Below are 14,799 nucleotides of genomic sequence, written 5' to 3'. Positions count from 1 at the left end.
TTTACTCTTTAGAAAATAAACCCATGTCCTTCTACTAAAATCATCAATAAATGAAACATAATATGTGGATTTTCCAATCGAAGAGACATCTACTGGACCAAACACATCAGAATGGATAAGATCCAAAACACCACAAGTTTTATGAGAACTCGAGTAAAACTGAACGCGGTTTTGTTTTCTATAAATGCAATGCTCACAGAAATCAAAGTCAAGATTATAATCATTCAAACCTTCAACAAGATTTTTATTTTTCAAGGTCCTTAGACCCTTTTCTCCAATGTGGCCAAGTCTCTGGTGCCATAACATAGTCTTCTCTGCAGGTAACTTTGCTTCAGACGAAAGAGCACCCTTAGGTACCCAAAAACCATTTCCATCTGCTGAAGGTGAAACCTTCAAATCTTCCAATGAAGTATCCGCAGATTTACTTTTTATAGAAGTGCTATTACACTCAACAGTGTATGCATCAAGCTTATACAAAGTGCCAAACCTGACACCTCTAGCAACTACCATAGCACCCTTAATCATCTTACATCCTGTTTCAGAAAAGACTACTTGCACACCCGCATCTATCAGTTTGCTCACAGATAATAGGTTTCGTTTTAAACCAGGGATATGCAGCACACCATTAATCATTTTTATTCTACCATCAGAAAACCTGATTCTAACATTACCTCGACCAACAATGTCTAGAGGTGAATCATCACCTAAGTACACCTTACCTCCATTAAATCCTTCATATTCAGAAAACCAATCTCTATTGGAAGTCATATGAAAAGATGCACCTGAGTCAATTAGCCAGGTATCACTACCTGTATGAGTCGCCAAAGCCGCAATAAATGCATCGCCATCTTCCTTGTTGGACTCAGAATCAGAATCGAACCTTTTCTTTTTCTTCTTCTTCTTTTCTTCTTTGCAGTCCTTACGGATGTGACCTGGTTTACCGCAATTCCAGCAAATGACTTTGGACTTTCCAAGAGATTTCGATCTCCCTTTGGATTTGGACTTGTCGCACTTCTCATTCTTCTTGCCTTTCTCCTTAGGTCTTCCACGAACGGTTAGGGCTTCCTTTGAACTGATGGATACCTTCCTTCGCATCTCTTCACCGAGTAGGGCACCCACCACGTCTTCAGATTTCAAAACAACAGAAGTACTACCGATAGCCATAACAAGAGAATCCCACGAATCAAGCAAAGAGCAAAGCAAGATCTGACATTTCTCCTCCTTGTCCATCTTAACACCGACGGATATTAATTGAGCCACCAACATATTGAATGCTTCCAGGTGGTCTGCAATTTGTCCACCCTCTTCCATCTTCAAGGAATACAATTTCTTTCTTAAGAAAATTTGATTTAATAAAGATTTCACTTGATACATCTCACCAAGTTTAGTCCATAGCTTCTTTGCAGAGTTTTCTTCATGGACATTGATTAGAACAGAGTCTGCCAGGCACAGTCTGATTAGACCCTTGGCTTTTCGGTCCATAACATCATACTGAGCTGCCGCAGTAGGATCTGAGGGCCTTTGGACATTTGCATCAATAGCATCCCAAAGATCTTGATCTATTAGCAGATCTTCCATCTTCAGCTTCCACATCTCAAAATTACTTCCATTAAATTTCTCCACCTCTATTCTCCCTGACGAACTCGCCATCTGAATATTCCTGCAACAAGATCAAAAAGTGTCTTCTGCACAAGCTCCCACTCAAATCTGGATTAGTTCAAAAAAACCCAACTGCCCACAATTGAAACCAAAGGTGATCAGGCTCTGATACCACTTGTAAGGAAGTTAAGTAGTGGAAACAACTTCCTACACTAACCTTGAGAGGAGGGTAATGCAAAACTTTTTCAGATCATTACAATAGTTACAGAAAATAGAAATAGATATAATAACATTCATACCACAACACAATGATTTATGTGGGGAAAACCCTTTCGGGAGAAAAACCCCACCCTCCAAAAGCAGCTCAATATTTTATTCAGCAATCAAAAATAGATTACAACATACTTGCAGAGCAAGCTCTTCGTAGGAGTACCACTAATCAGAGATTCAGAGGCAACTCAATAGCCATAGGACTCTTACACACAACCTCTATCTCACACACCTCATAAATAGGAGATACAATACAAGAAACCGTCAAACGGTATTACAAAACCATGGGCTAAAACCACCCAATAAGGTGTAGCCGACCTTATCTCCCTTCTAGATTCCCTATGACATGTCAAAGCACACATCAACACGTGTCGCTCCCTTTTTACAGCTCATTTATGTATTCGATACAAATTATTTTTCCTATTTCAAGAGTACAAACTTCCGGAGGCCATAACTTGAGAACCGGGTGTCCGATTGACGAACCGTTTGAAGCGCCGGAAAGCTCGCAAAGTGCTCTATCACCTCGTAACCCACTTCATAGTTATGGCCACTTTTTAGGGCATTTCGGAGCCTCTAAATTCCCCAAAATTAAGTTTAAACATTTTATTGTACCCCTCCAAGACAAAAACTTTAATATCTTCAAAACTAGCTGTGACCTTGCGACGCAACTTTACCGGAATGCTTATCTAGCCAACCAGAAGCTTCAGGGAGAGTTTCGCACCATTTAGTGCTCAAATGAAAACTTACTATAAATAGTAACCTCGCATAAATGCAAGGTTGAGACACCATTTTTCCCAACAGTTCCCGCAGAGCTTAGGAGATCAAGCTATGGAATGGTTTTCTCAATTACCTCCCGGTATTAAGTCATGGGGTGACTTAGCAGAGGCATTCATTCAGCATTTCTCCTACAATATAGAAACAGATATCTTAGTCACTACTCTATGCAATACTAAGCAAAAGGAAGGAGAATCTTTTGCATCATTTTTACAAAGATGGAGAAATCTAGCTAGCAGATGCTCTTGCGAAATCCCACAGAAACAAATGGTAGAAATGTTCACTCAAAACGTTAACAAAGAGATTGGTTATGACTTAAGGAAAGCTTGTTTGTCTACCTTCAAGGACGTTATCGAAAAAGGCTTAGCAACAGAAAAGGTCCTAATTGAACAAGGAGTCATTAAGATATTTAAGGAAAACAAAGATGACTTTAAAGGAAAAGACAAGCCAAGATTTTGGAATAAAAACAAGAACATAGTCAATGATGGTGTTGTTGATTCCAACACAGTGCGACCTAAATTCATCTTTTCAGGATCAAGTTCTACAAACAATCAAGTAAATACTCAAACAACTTCCAGATCACGAAGGAAGTACACTCCATTGGGATAACCACTTGAGTCAGTTTTCAAGAAGCTTGTGGCAAACAAGGTAATCACAGTTCCAGATTTTCCTCCATATGAACCAAAGGTTAAGCCGAATTGGTGGAATGATGATGAGTATTGTGAATTTCATAAGAGCAAGGGTCATAAGACAGGAAATTGTCATCGACTGAAGAACATCATACAGGATCTCATTGATAGAGGTGACATTGAGATTGAGGGACATTCATCTAATCAAGAACATGAGATGTTTAAGGAACCATTCCCAAAACATGACAAGGGAAAAGCTAAAGCCACAGATGACCAAGCCAACTATACTAGAGCACCCTACAACTATGATTCAACTATCAATCACATCTCGATGGAAAATTACGTCTCTACCATTATCATCAAGGACAAAACGTCTGAGAATTCTACCCAAAGACCCAAGATTATCCTAAAAGGCATTGGATCTTCTTCCGAACCTACCTTTGAATGTCATGTTACAACCTGCCGAGGTAAAATCACTTTGCAAGGTGCTCCAACCAAGAACACTGCCTCCTCATCAACCAAACCTGAGTATGACCTTGTAGAACAGTTAGGGAAGACACCCACACTCATCTCCATCCTTGAACTATTACGCATATCCCCCGCACATAAAGCTATTCTTGACAAAATCTTGAGAGAAACTGTTGTTCCTACTGATCTGAACGTGGACCAGTTTCAAGCCATGGTGGGATACCTTTCCATTCCACACTCCCTTACATTCACAGAAGCCGATGATGCCTCCATAAGTCAGCCACATAATGCACCATTACACATTGAAGCCTTCATACACAAACATCAAATAAAAAGAGTCCTGATAGATGGAGGAGCAGGTCTAAACATTTGTACATTGAGCACAATTAAACAATTGGGATATTCTGATAAAGCTGTGAATTCTACAAACAAAATCACCATCAAGGCATATGATGATGAAGAGCGTTCATCCAAGGGCACAGTCACCTTACCTCTTAGAGTTGGGCCAGTTACAAAGGATGTGGTTTTTCAAGTACTTGATTTGGATCTCACATACAACATATTGCTAGGACGTCCTTGGATTCATGAAATGAGGGTAGTCCCATCTACATATCATCGATGTATCAAGTTTCCACACAATGGAGTTGAAGTGACTGTCAAAGCAGATCCAAATCCATTCATATATTGCAACAATCTGCAACCTAGATCCAAAATAACAATACCAGCCAATCGAGAAGCTATTCCTTCATCAGCATATGTGGATCCAGAATCATTGAAAGCTTCTACATCCAAACAAGTAGAGCTCAAAGACAAGTTCAAGATTAAAGACAATTTGCAAGGAATTGGGTGTGAACCACCTAGTGTTCTGGCTACTAAGTTTGAATGCAAATCTCCTCTAGTGGTGCAAGCATCTCTTGATATCAATAGTCCTAAGAGTGGTTTCAGTGAAGAATCTAATGAGCATATCGCTAGCCCTCTTGAGAACTCACATAGCTTTACCATTTCATCCACTCATTCCATTTCCACTCCACTCCCAGACTTGGATCAACAAGAATCACAAAAGCCCTTACTCATTAGGGATCAAAAATCAAGCTTTGAAAAGAAAAATTTAAAAGTCAAAAATAAAGAAAAGTGCTTCAGTCCAAATCAAAATCAAAAGCTATTGGACTCTAAAAAAATCAAAGTCAAGGATAAAACTCATATGAAGCAAAAAGAGCAAGAGTTGATCTCCCCTAACACCAAAATAACAGGGGGCAAAATTTCTACAATTTTAAGTCAAAAAGCATACTTGTTGATCCTAAGTCTCCATCATGCTATCCTACTTTCACTTCTTTTCACAATCATAAGCCTTCATAACTCTTCCACTTGTTCCACACATCCATCCCCTTCTAGCGATACATCATGGACCTTTAATGGAGCTTAATCAAAGGACTTTGTTATCAGGGATGCCCAAACTTCTTCAGGTGACACGCATACGGGCCTGTATAGTCCACACACTAGTAATCCTATCTCAGTTCCTTTATCAAGGAAGACAGACACTCAAGCTACACATCATTCAGTCAAGAAACAATGCAACTACAATCACAAAGTCAAGCCTCGCACATTTGAGGTAGGTGACTTGGTTCTCCGAGAAAACCCCAAGAATCAGCAAGACAGAGAGAAGAAGGGCAAGTCTGAAGCAAACTGGCTTGGTCCTTACATTATTACAGCAGTATATGGCTCTGGGGCATATCAGCTCTCAACTACAGAAGGTGAACCTTTGGAGGATCCTATCAATAGCATGCACCGTCGCAGGTTTTACACATAGCTCTTCAGAGTATCCTAATTCCAAAACACAAAAAAATCAAAAATATCAAAAATACAAAAAAAATTATAAAACAAAAAAATCGTTACTTGGTGAAAACCTGGCAAACAGGCGCCTTGTGACACAAAAAACATTGAAAAATCGAAAAAAGTAAAGAGAAATAATTTCGTCCAACGGTGAAAACCACTTCGGTGGCGCCCTAGGCAAGTACCATGGTGAAAACTGGGTCACCAATGCCATGCATAGAGACATTGCTCCTCCCTCCTTTAGGATTCTCTTTCATCCTTTCACTTCGCACACACTCACAACCTATTCATCCATAATAAACTTACCTTGTCCCATCATGGCTTGTTATTGATCTACCCAAGATTGGTTAGCCATTCATAATAAACCTCCCTTTTCACATCCCTTTCCATCCATAATAAATCAGATCCTATCTGTGGCTAAGGCAAAATCCTATGTCTAGTGATGGGTGTGGAACTGAGAACATCACATGTTTTGAGGAGTATAGTTTCTTCCAGCTTCCTTCAGTCTATCTGCGCACAATCCGCAATAAAGCAGCATTTGCATCACAGATCCGCAATAAAATTCCATCTTCTCTGCAATAAAGTATCAGTTTCATGGATTCAGTCAGTTTCAAATGAGACACAGCAGCAACAATGAGCTTCAACAAAATCAAATCTTTCAACAGACTCAGACAACATATGGTTCAGTGCTATCTATCCTTTTTGTGAAAGTGAACATTGTGACCACAATCGAATAAGACTTAAACAAGTGACAAGAGACACTAAACTTGAGGACTACAATGGATGTTGGTGTCGAGTCTTGGTTTTCTTTTGATTTTATCTTTTGGTGACATGTCTTTTAGCTTTTCCAGGATGTCTCTGACTAGAGATTCTATCTCTAGGATGTCTTTGACTAGAAAGGCGAGGATGGGGTATCGTCACCTATTTGCATTTGCTGTCTGTGGATTGTCTCTTAGTAATGCTATGACTTGTCCAAGGATATGAGGACACTATGAGTCTAGTATGAACTGGGGCATTCCTTGTTTGTGACTATCTTATCTCCATGCAAATGGGTACAATGACTTTCTCGGTCAAACATATGCCTTGATTGTCATAACCTACTTGCCATAATAAAGCTCAATGATGATAATGTACAAGAAGCTATTTCACTTTCATATCTTCTATCTTTCATCCCCCTTTCTTGATTGACTTCCATCGTCCTTCTCGAGTCCGCGTAGCCTGCTATCACATGACTGAGTATAATGACACACCAAAAATATTTGCATTTCATGTAGCTGCACCTACATTACCACATATAAGCATCTCATACATACATATAGATATCACAACTGCATCACATCCTGCACACAACACCTATTAGCACAATTTACATTTGCATTATCATATTCATCTGCATTACTTACATTCACATTTGCATCATGCATACACATATAAAACATAAAAAAAATAAAAAATAAAAAAAATATTGCATTGCATCATATACATATTTGCATCCATATCATAAGCATCACATAAGAACATCTCATCACATAGGTACACATGCATATAGCAGCCGCAAAGATGAATCATCTCATATATATATAAAGTGTCATGATACAATGATGTCAAAATCATATGGCTACAATCACCCGCAGGTGTCTACATCATTATATAAAATGGTACAAAACTGATACAGAGGAACTCACTGATCACTCCTGCCAACACTATTGGTAGTGCTAATCCTATCCATGTCATGGTATCCCATGCCACGTGTCCCACCCTCATCTCCAATCTTGGATCCTAGAAGACTCATCTAAGGACATCCCTGTCTCTGTCTCGATCGTACAGAATCAGCTCCCCATCAATCGGTTTCCGCATAATCCTATATACATCCTCCAGGGTGACTGTCATCTCACCCATCGGTAAATGGAAAATGCATGTCTCAGAGTGCCATCTCTCAGCAAGCGCAGTCAGCAAACCCATGTTTGCCCGAAACTCAAGCACATACAGCACATGTCTCAAACCCATCTCCTCGATGGCAGCTCTGTCCTCCAGTGACAACTCAGGTTGCAACCTCTGCGTCGATGGGAATCTCTCCTGTGACTCTAGCATTGGCAAATACTCCTACAGTCAAACAACTCAATCATGTCAGTTATAGTGGCATTCACTATTTATCACAAAATGCTACTCGCTATCTAAATGTATATGGCTATCTATCCTAGTGACACTCACTGTTCATCACAAAGTGTTGCTATTTATCCTAGTGGTACTCACTGTTCATCACAAAGTACTACGTGTGTGATACTCCTTGTTCATCACAAAGTGTTACTCACATTTGCACTCCCTGTTCATCACAAAGTGCTGTTCATATTTTAGTACTCCCTGTTCATCACAAAGTACTCTATCTTGGTACTCGCTGTTCATCACAAAGTGCCTTGATCTATCCTAGTTTTCCTAGAGGACCTGCTTGAGTGTATCCTCTCAGCAGCTTATCCAATCGACAGCGTATGTTCATCACAGAACTGCCGATTTGACCTAGAAGATGCAAATTCATACTTTTCAAATACAAACATGCTTACATGACATAAACATGCATTTATTACATTACCTAGTATGCATTAATGACAACAATAAATGCATCAAAGTACGAGGAGGTTTTATGGTACTTACTGGTTCTCCTGCCTCTACTGGCCTCTGGAATCGGCGAACGCAGTCAAATCTATGAACCAAAGCCATCGCTGCTGACTGCTGCTGCTCTATTTTCGCTCTACACTCTGCTCTCGTGGATGTGTGGATGACAATGAGGATGTCTTTTGCCCGTGGTCTATCTTATAGCCTATCCTAGCCCTCGTCTTCATTTCGCGAGTCAGTATTCTTCATCCCGTGACTTTGTCACTTTATCCGGTCAGTCCATTCTAGCCTCTCTTTCTTATTGAGAGATTGTCTGCAATCTTTTCAGACATTTTCATCCAATCTCTCGAGGGGGCATATTATTCCCATCCTAGGGCAACTCTGTATCAGTTCATCTTATCTTCTTTGAAACAACGCGACAAGACGCATTGTCTCAAAGAGGGGCAAAATGTAGACACCTAAAATTGTCCAGTCTAATTAAATAAATATTTTATTTATTTAATTATCTAAGCCTAATTCTTCTATTAATTAAATAAATTCTTATTTATTTAATTAATTCATTTATCCTCTTCTAGCCTTATTTCTCATCTAAATAAATACATTTATTTATTTAAATTATCCTTTGCCTAAATTAAATAAATATTTTTATTTATTTAATTATCCCACTTCTTCTATTAATTAAATAAATATTTATTTATTTAATTAATTCATTAGCCTTTTCTACCTATGACACATGTCATTCATCTCTTAATTCCTACACTACCTACCCCTTTCATTATTTTGGTATTTCTTTTACCTACCCTCTAATCCTAGCCGACCTCTCTTTTTACACCTCTCAATCTTAACCCTCCATTTCATATTGTGTCTTCTATTTAAGGAGATGCTTCCTTCATTGTCAAACCCTAATCAAGCATCCTAATGACTAATGACTAATCTTGAAGACTTGGCTACACTACGATCCTACTTGCAACCACATTCCGTTCTTTGTTGAGCTCTTGTGCATACAAAAATCTGAGAGCAAATATATCAAGCAAGATCAATGGAGATAGGAAGAATGGAGATCAAAACCCTATTGAACATGTGATGGTATAATCTTTGTGATTTTGAGTTATTTGCATTGTCTTAGGTAATCTTCATATGTTATGGTGGATCTTTGTTCATTGTTAGGCTAGGGTTTTAGTGGTTGGATTCATTTAGCCTTTCAATATTGTTATTATTGTTATCCATTTTCACCATATACACCACTTATCAAATCTTCATTTGTCAACATCAAAAAGCTCAGAACACAACCAATCAGCAACTGCCATGAAGAAAGATAACTTACGGGGCACCAAATCATGAACCATCTGAAATGATGATACACAAGATCATCTCAAACAATATCCCAAAACCTCAGTACAATATCTGATCACACTGGAATATACCGAAGGAATACTGGATTTTACAAAGGAGTCATCAACATAGCCAAACTACAAAACCAGATCAAAAGATCTTCCCAAACTCACTAGAATAAAACACAGGAATATGTTGACATCAATGATAACAACACATCCTAGCAGCAGCAATGAACAACCACATCCAACAACTCCAATAGAGAGATCCCTTGAGGGTTTAAACTTATGATCGAAATGGAAATTATCATTTTGTGTAGATGTGAACTATTGCATGGGATAACATATGTGAGAGAAATAACTATATTGTGTTTTAAGAGTTCTTCGTTAAGCCATTATGTTTATTGTTTGGATATCATTATAATTACAGCTAGTCTCGTGAGATTCGAAGGTTACTAAGGCCCAAGGATTTTGATCCATAAACAAAATAAAATCACAATTGGGATGGTTGGTACTATGGAAGGGATTGTACTATGATTAGAGTGTTTGGATTTGAAGGAGCACCTTATATTCTTCCTAAAACTATGCCAAATAGGGTGGCTTATCTTGAAATCACAAGACAAATGATTGAATCTAATTACATGCACTTTATTTTACATCATAAGCAATAATTCTTACTTGTTACTCTATGTTTTGGAGATTTTACAACACACTCTTCTCATGGATACAAACTTATTGCCAACAAATTAAATAATATTTAATTTATCTCACACATATCCAAGGAGGTTCTTTGACCCTAAGGGTGTCATTACCATGTTTAGGGCCACTCAAAATTTGGGGACTTACCCTCAGAGATATTGGTTCGGTGATGATTTGTGCAGAAATTTATTAGAGGAATAAGCACTGAAAAGGATTAGCATCTACAATAGGATTATGGCCGCAAAAATGTAGAAAGCAGTACACTTCTAGTGATATAGGGGTGATTTTACTAAAATTGAGGACCTAGAAGGGAGAGTTGAAATGATGATTCAACATGAGCTTAAACTTGTAGGGGATCATTTACCATCTTTTGTATTCACTATAATTGGGGAGCCTCCATATGAGCCAGCAATAGAAAATATACAATCTTAGGCACTAACTCCCATTGCTCATATATCCCCTCAACCAACCCCACAAATAGTGTTTTTAGTTGATTCAAGTGGCTTAGAGGAACGAGAGAGTAGTGGGGAAGATGAATATGATCAAATTATACCACCCATTGTGCAAGAATATTGCAAAGGGGAAAATTTGATTTGGCAATTTGCAACATAGAAAAAGAAATCACCAAATCATTTTTTTGCTTTGGGGGAGGAATTCTTTTATATTCAAAAGAGGGGAAAAAATCACTAGATTCAGTCACAAATCAGATAAGGACTAAATACTAAGTGGATTGACTGATTATGATGTGTTTTTCCTTCTTTTGTAAGTTGAAATGTTGATTCAGGGTAAACTGTTGAAATTGAAGACAAAACTAGGAAAATAATGAGCTACGAGTTTGGTATTTTGTCATGCACCTGGATCTAAGTAATATAAGATGATTTGGATTTTCCCTATGAAAATGCCCCAAAAAAGTAGGGACCATTACATGGAAACATGGTCCTTTGAATATTTTGGCACACCAAAAAGGGTTGTTCCATCTCTATGTCTAAAGCTTATTCTGAGAAGTACAACTATGCACCTGTTTTCTACACACATAAAGAAAGGGACATAGGTTGGGAATAGGGGCTTGTCTTTGGTCAAACCCTAGTTTTGGAATCAACCATGAAATTGAGATAAATTTAATTGAAATAACTGAAAGAAAAGGTTCTCCTTTTGATGGAGATGTTGAATTGTGACTAAAAATTGATAGAACCAATAGCAGGACAAGAGAAACCATCAAAAAATCTAACTACCACATCAATATCATCATATATCACTTGATGTAATTGTAAAGTATAAATAAACTCTTAAGTTATCACATTAACCATGCAAGTTGGATCAATAACACTCCTCAAGAGGGTATGCCTTTGATTTTTGCAGTTATAGATAAAGGGCCATCAGGTGCTTCAATAGTCTCACTAGGATCAAATGTAATGCACAAGTCCTTAGGAGGTTCTTTTTGATCTATAAGGTTCACCACATTATTAGACTCAAGGCCAACATCATTGGGAGAGAAGGTAACATGATCAATCTCAATCACATTAGTGGAATGGGAAGTAAAGGATTAGTGAAAATTTAAATGTTTTGACTAGGATGAGCTACTAATTTATTTCCTTTATCATTCACACTATCTGCAGATATTGTATTGTTATGAATCAAGTCTTGAATCTTACTTCTCAAAGAATAACTATTTCCAGTGTCATGATCGAGTTGATGATGGTACTAGAAAAAGGTGTTTGAATCAAAGTAAGGTGAGGATGTCTTAGATGGATCAATTGGTTTGATAGGGGGAATTTTCAACACATTCATTTGTAACAATTGAGACATAATACTATGCAAAGATTCATTAAGAGGAGTGAATTATTTTCTAAAGTATTTGGACAAAGACAACACACCTTTTGCGGCCACCACTTGAGTGTTGTTGTTGACATTGAATTTGATCAAATCAGTTAAAGTTATTTTAGGACCAATATTATTGTAAAATCATTGAATGAAAGCATTAGCCAATTATTAGAAGAAGTAATAGAATAAGAAGGAAGAGAACAATACCATTGCAAGGCTTTATCCCTTAATTTTCTAGTAAACAATTTAGCGAACAATCTTTGGTCATGGGCAAAGTCACCACACAAAGTTTGAAATATTTCAACATGAGTCAAGGAATCACCTTTTCCATTATAAAGCTCCAATTAAGGGACTTCCACATATTTGGGAGGGACAACTCGAACAATGTCATTGGGTAATGGGCTCACTACATCAAATGTGGGCACTTTATACCTAGATTGATTCATAGAAGCTATTTGTTGTTGTAAGGAAGACATTGTTTGGGCTAGATTATTGATGGTAGCTTCATTAGAAGGATTGAAAATGGACATGTTGGATTGAGAAGGAGGAGCAACATTGTTGAATGAAAGAGGGAGTTTATAATAAGGAGGGATATTATTATAGGAAGGCGGGGGTTGAGAATAAGGAGGTGGAACATTATGATAGGTAGGTATGGGAGAGGATTGGGTAACAAATGGAAGACTTATGTTAGGAGAAATGAAAAAGGAGGAGTTTCTCCCTTGACTAACATTTGTAGGTGAAATTGAAGATACATGCTAGGAGGAATGAAACAAGAAGAGTTTCCCCTTGACTAACATTTGTAGGTATGAAATTTTCTGTAGAGGTAGCCATGATGTTTGATGCAAATGTGGTAACACTAGCCATATGAGTAGTCAAAGGAATGAAATGATTAACCTGAATAGGAGGTTGTGTATGACCTAGGGCTTCAACATAACTCTTCATGGGCATAATATTAGAATAAATAATATGAGAAATACCATGCAAGATATCAACAACAAGTTTATCACTTTGAACCATTCTTTTTAATCCTTCAATCAATGGGAGAGCTTCAGTTTTTGGGTATTGTTGACTCATCCATTGTTGAACATCTTAAAATTGGTTGTCAATCTTCTCCACTTGGCCAATGAAAACCCTATTTAGTGATTCCTCCACATCATTAGAATTATCTAAAGAATGAGGATAAATGGGGACATTTGTAGGATGCGAAGAACCACCAATATCATCATTGAAAAAGTTATCCAAATTAGGCTCCATCTCCCTGGTAATTAAACCTTGGGAAGCCTTAATTCTACAACTTCTTCTCATGGGATATTGTAGGTTAGACTAATATTAGTAAAACTCATGCACTAAGGGGGGGAAATTGAAAATTTGAAATTTGAAGTTTGAAATTTGAAATTTGAATTTTGGAATCTAAGTTGCAAAAAAAATGCATAATGCAAAATTCTAGAAAAAATGATCACTCAATTAAAATGAACAAATTGATTGAAAAGATAGAAAATAATTGTGATGCAATCACCTAGGAAATCAAAATTTAAAATTAGGATTATGTAAAAATAATTTGTTAATTTAAATATAAAATTACCCACTAGGAGATAACAAATTAAATTTAAAATTAGGGCTAAAAATAACCTCTTAATTTTCAAAATTTAAATTTCAATGATCTAAAGGAAATTTAAAATTAGGACCCTATAAAAAGAACCTCTTAATTTTAAATTTAAAAATAGAACCAAAGTTGAAATTGAAATGATGGATCCAAAATTGGGAAATGCACAAGATTAATTTAAATTTAAAAATTAGGGCTTTTTTAGTTAACCACTTAATTTAAATTTAAAATTTGAAATTTGATCCAAGATTGCAAATTTGAATCTGATCCAATATTTCATATTTGAATTTGATCCAGGATTGCAAATTTGAATTTGAAGCCTCTCTAAAATGATAAATTCAAAATTTAAACAACCCACAAGCTCAATTGTAAAAAAATTGAAAATTAGGATTTTTGCAACTAACCTATAAATTTTAAAATTTAAATGTGAAATTTGACTTGCAAGTGAAAATTTGAATTTTAAAATTGAATAACACTCAAATATGAAACAAATAACCCAAATTATGTAATTAAAAAGCTCAATTTTGAAATTGAAAATTAGGGTTTTAATGAAATTAACCTCTAAATTTTTCAAATTTGCAAGGAAATCAAACTTGTAAATGGAAATTTGAAATTTATATTGCATACACACTCAGATCTGAAAACAAAAATCATAAGAAAGCATAGTTCATGTTGGGTTCACCAAAATGTAAAGGGAAAAAATTTGATTTAGCAATTTGCAACATAGAAGAAGAAATCACCAAATCAATTTTTGCTTTGTGGGAGGAATTCCTTTACATTCAAAATTGGGGAGGAAATCACTAGATTTAGTCACAAATCAAATAAGGACTGAATACTAAGTGGATTGATTGATTATGATGTTTTTTCCCTCTTTTGTAACTTGAAATGTTGATTTAGGTTAAAGTGCTGAAATTGAAGACAAAATTGGGAAAATGATGAGCTACAAGTTTGAGATTTTGTCATGCATCTAGATCTGAGTAATATAACTTGATTTGGATCTGCCCTACAAAAATTCCTTGAAAAATCAGGGATCGTCATGCAGAAACACAGTCCTCCAATTGTTTTGCACACCAAAAAGGGTTATTTTTTCTCTGTGTCTAAAGTTTATTCTATAAGTATAGTTGGACACCTATTTCTTGCACATAGAAAGAAAGAGAAATTGGTT

This window comes from Cryptomeria japonica, chromosome 7 (assembly GCF_030272615.1).
Source record: "Cryptomeria japonica chromosome 7, Sugi_1.0, whole genome shotgun sequence".
Taxonomy (NCBI): Eukaryota; Viridiplantae; Streptophyta; class Pinopsida; order Cupressales; family Cupressaceae; genus Cryptomeria; species Cryptomeria japonica.
Note: the sequence above shows the minus strand (reverse complement) of the source record.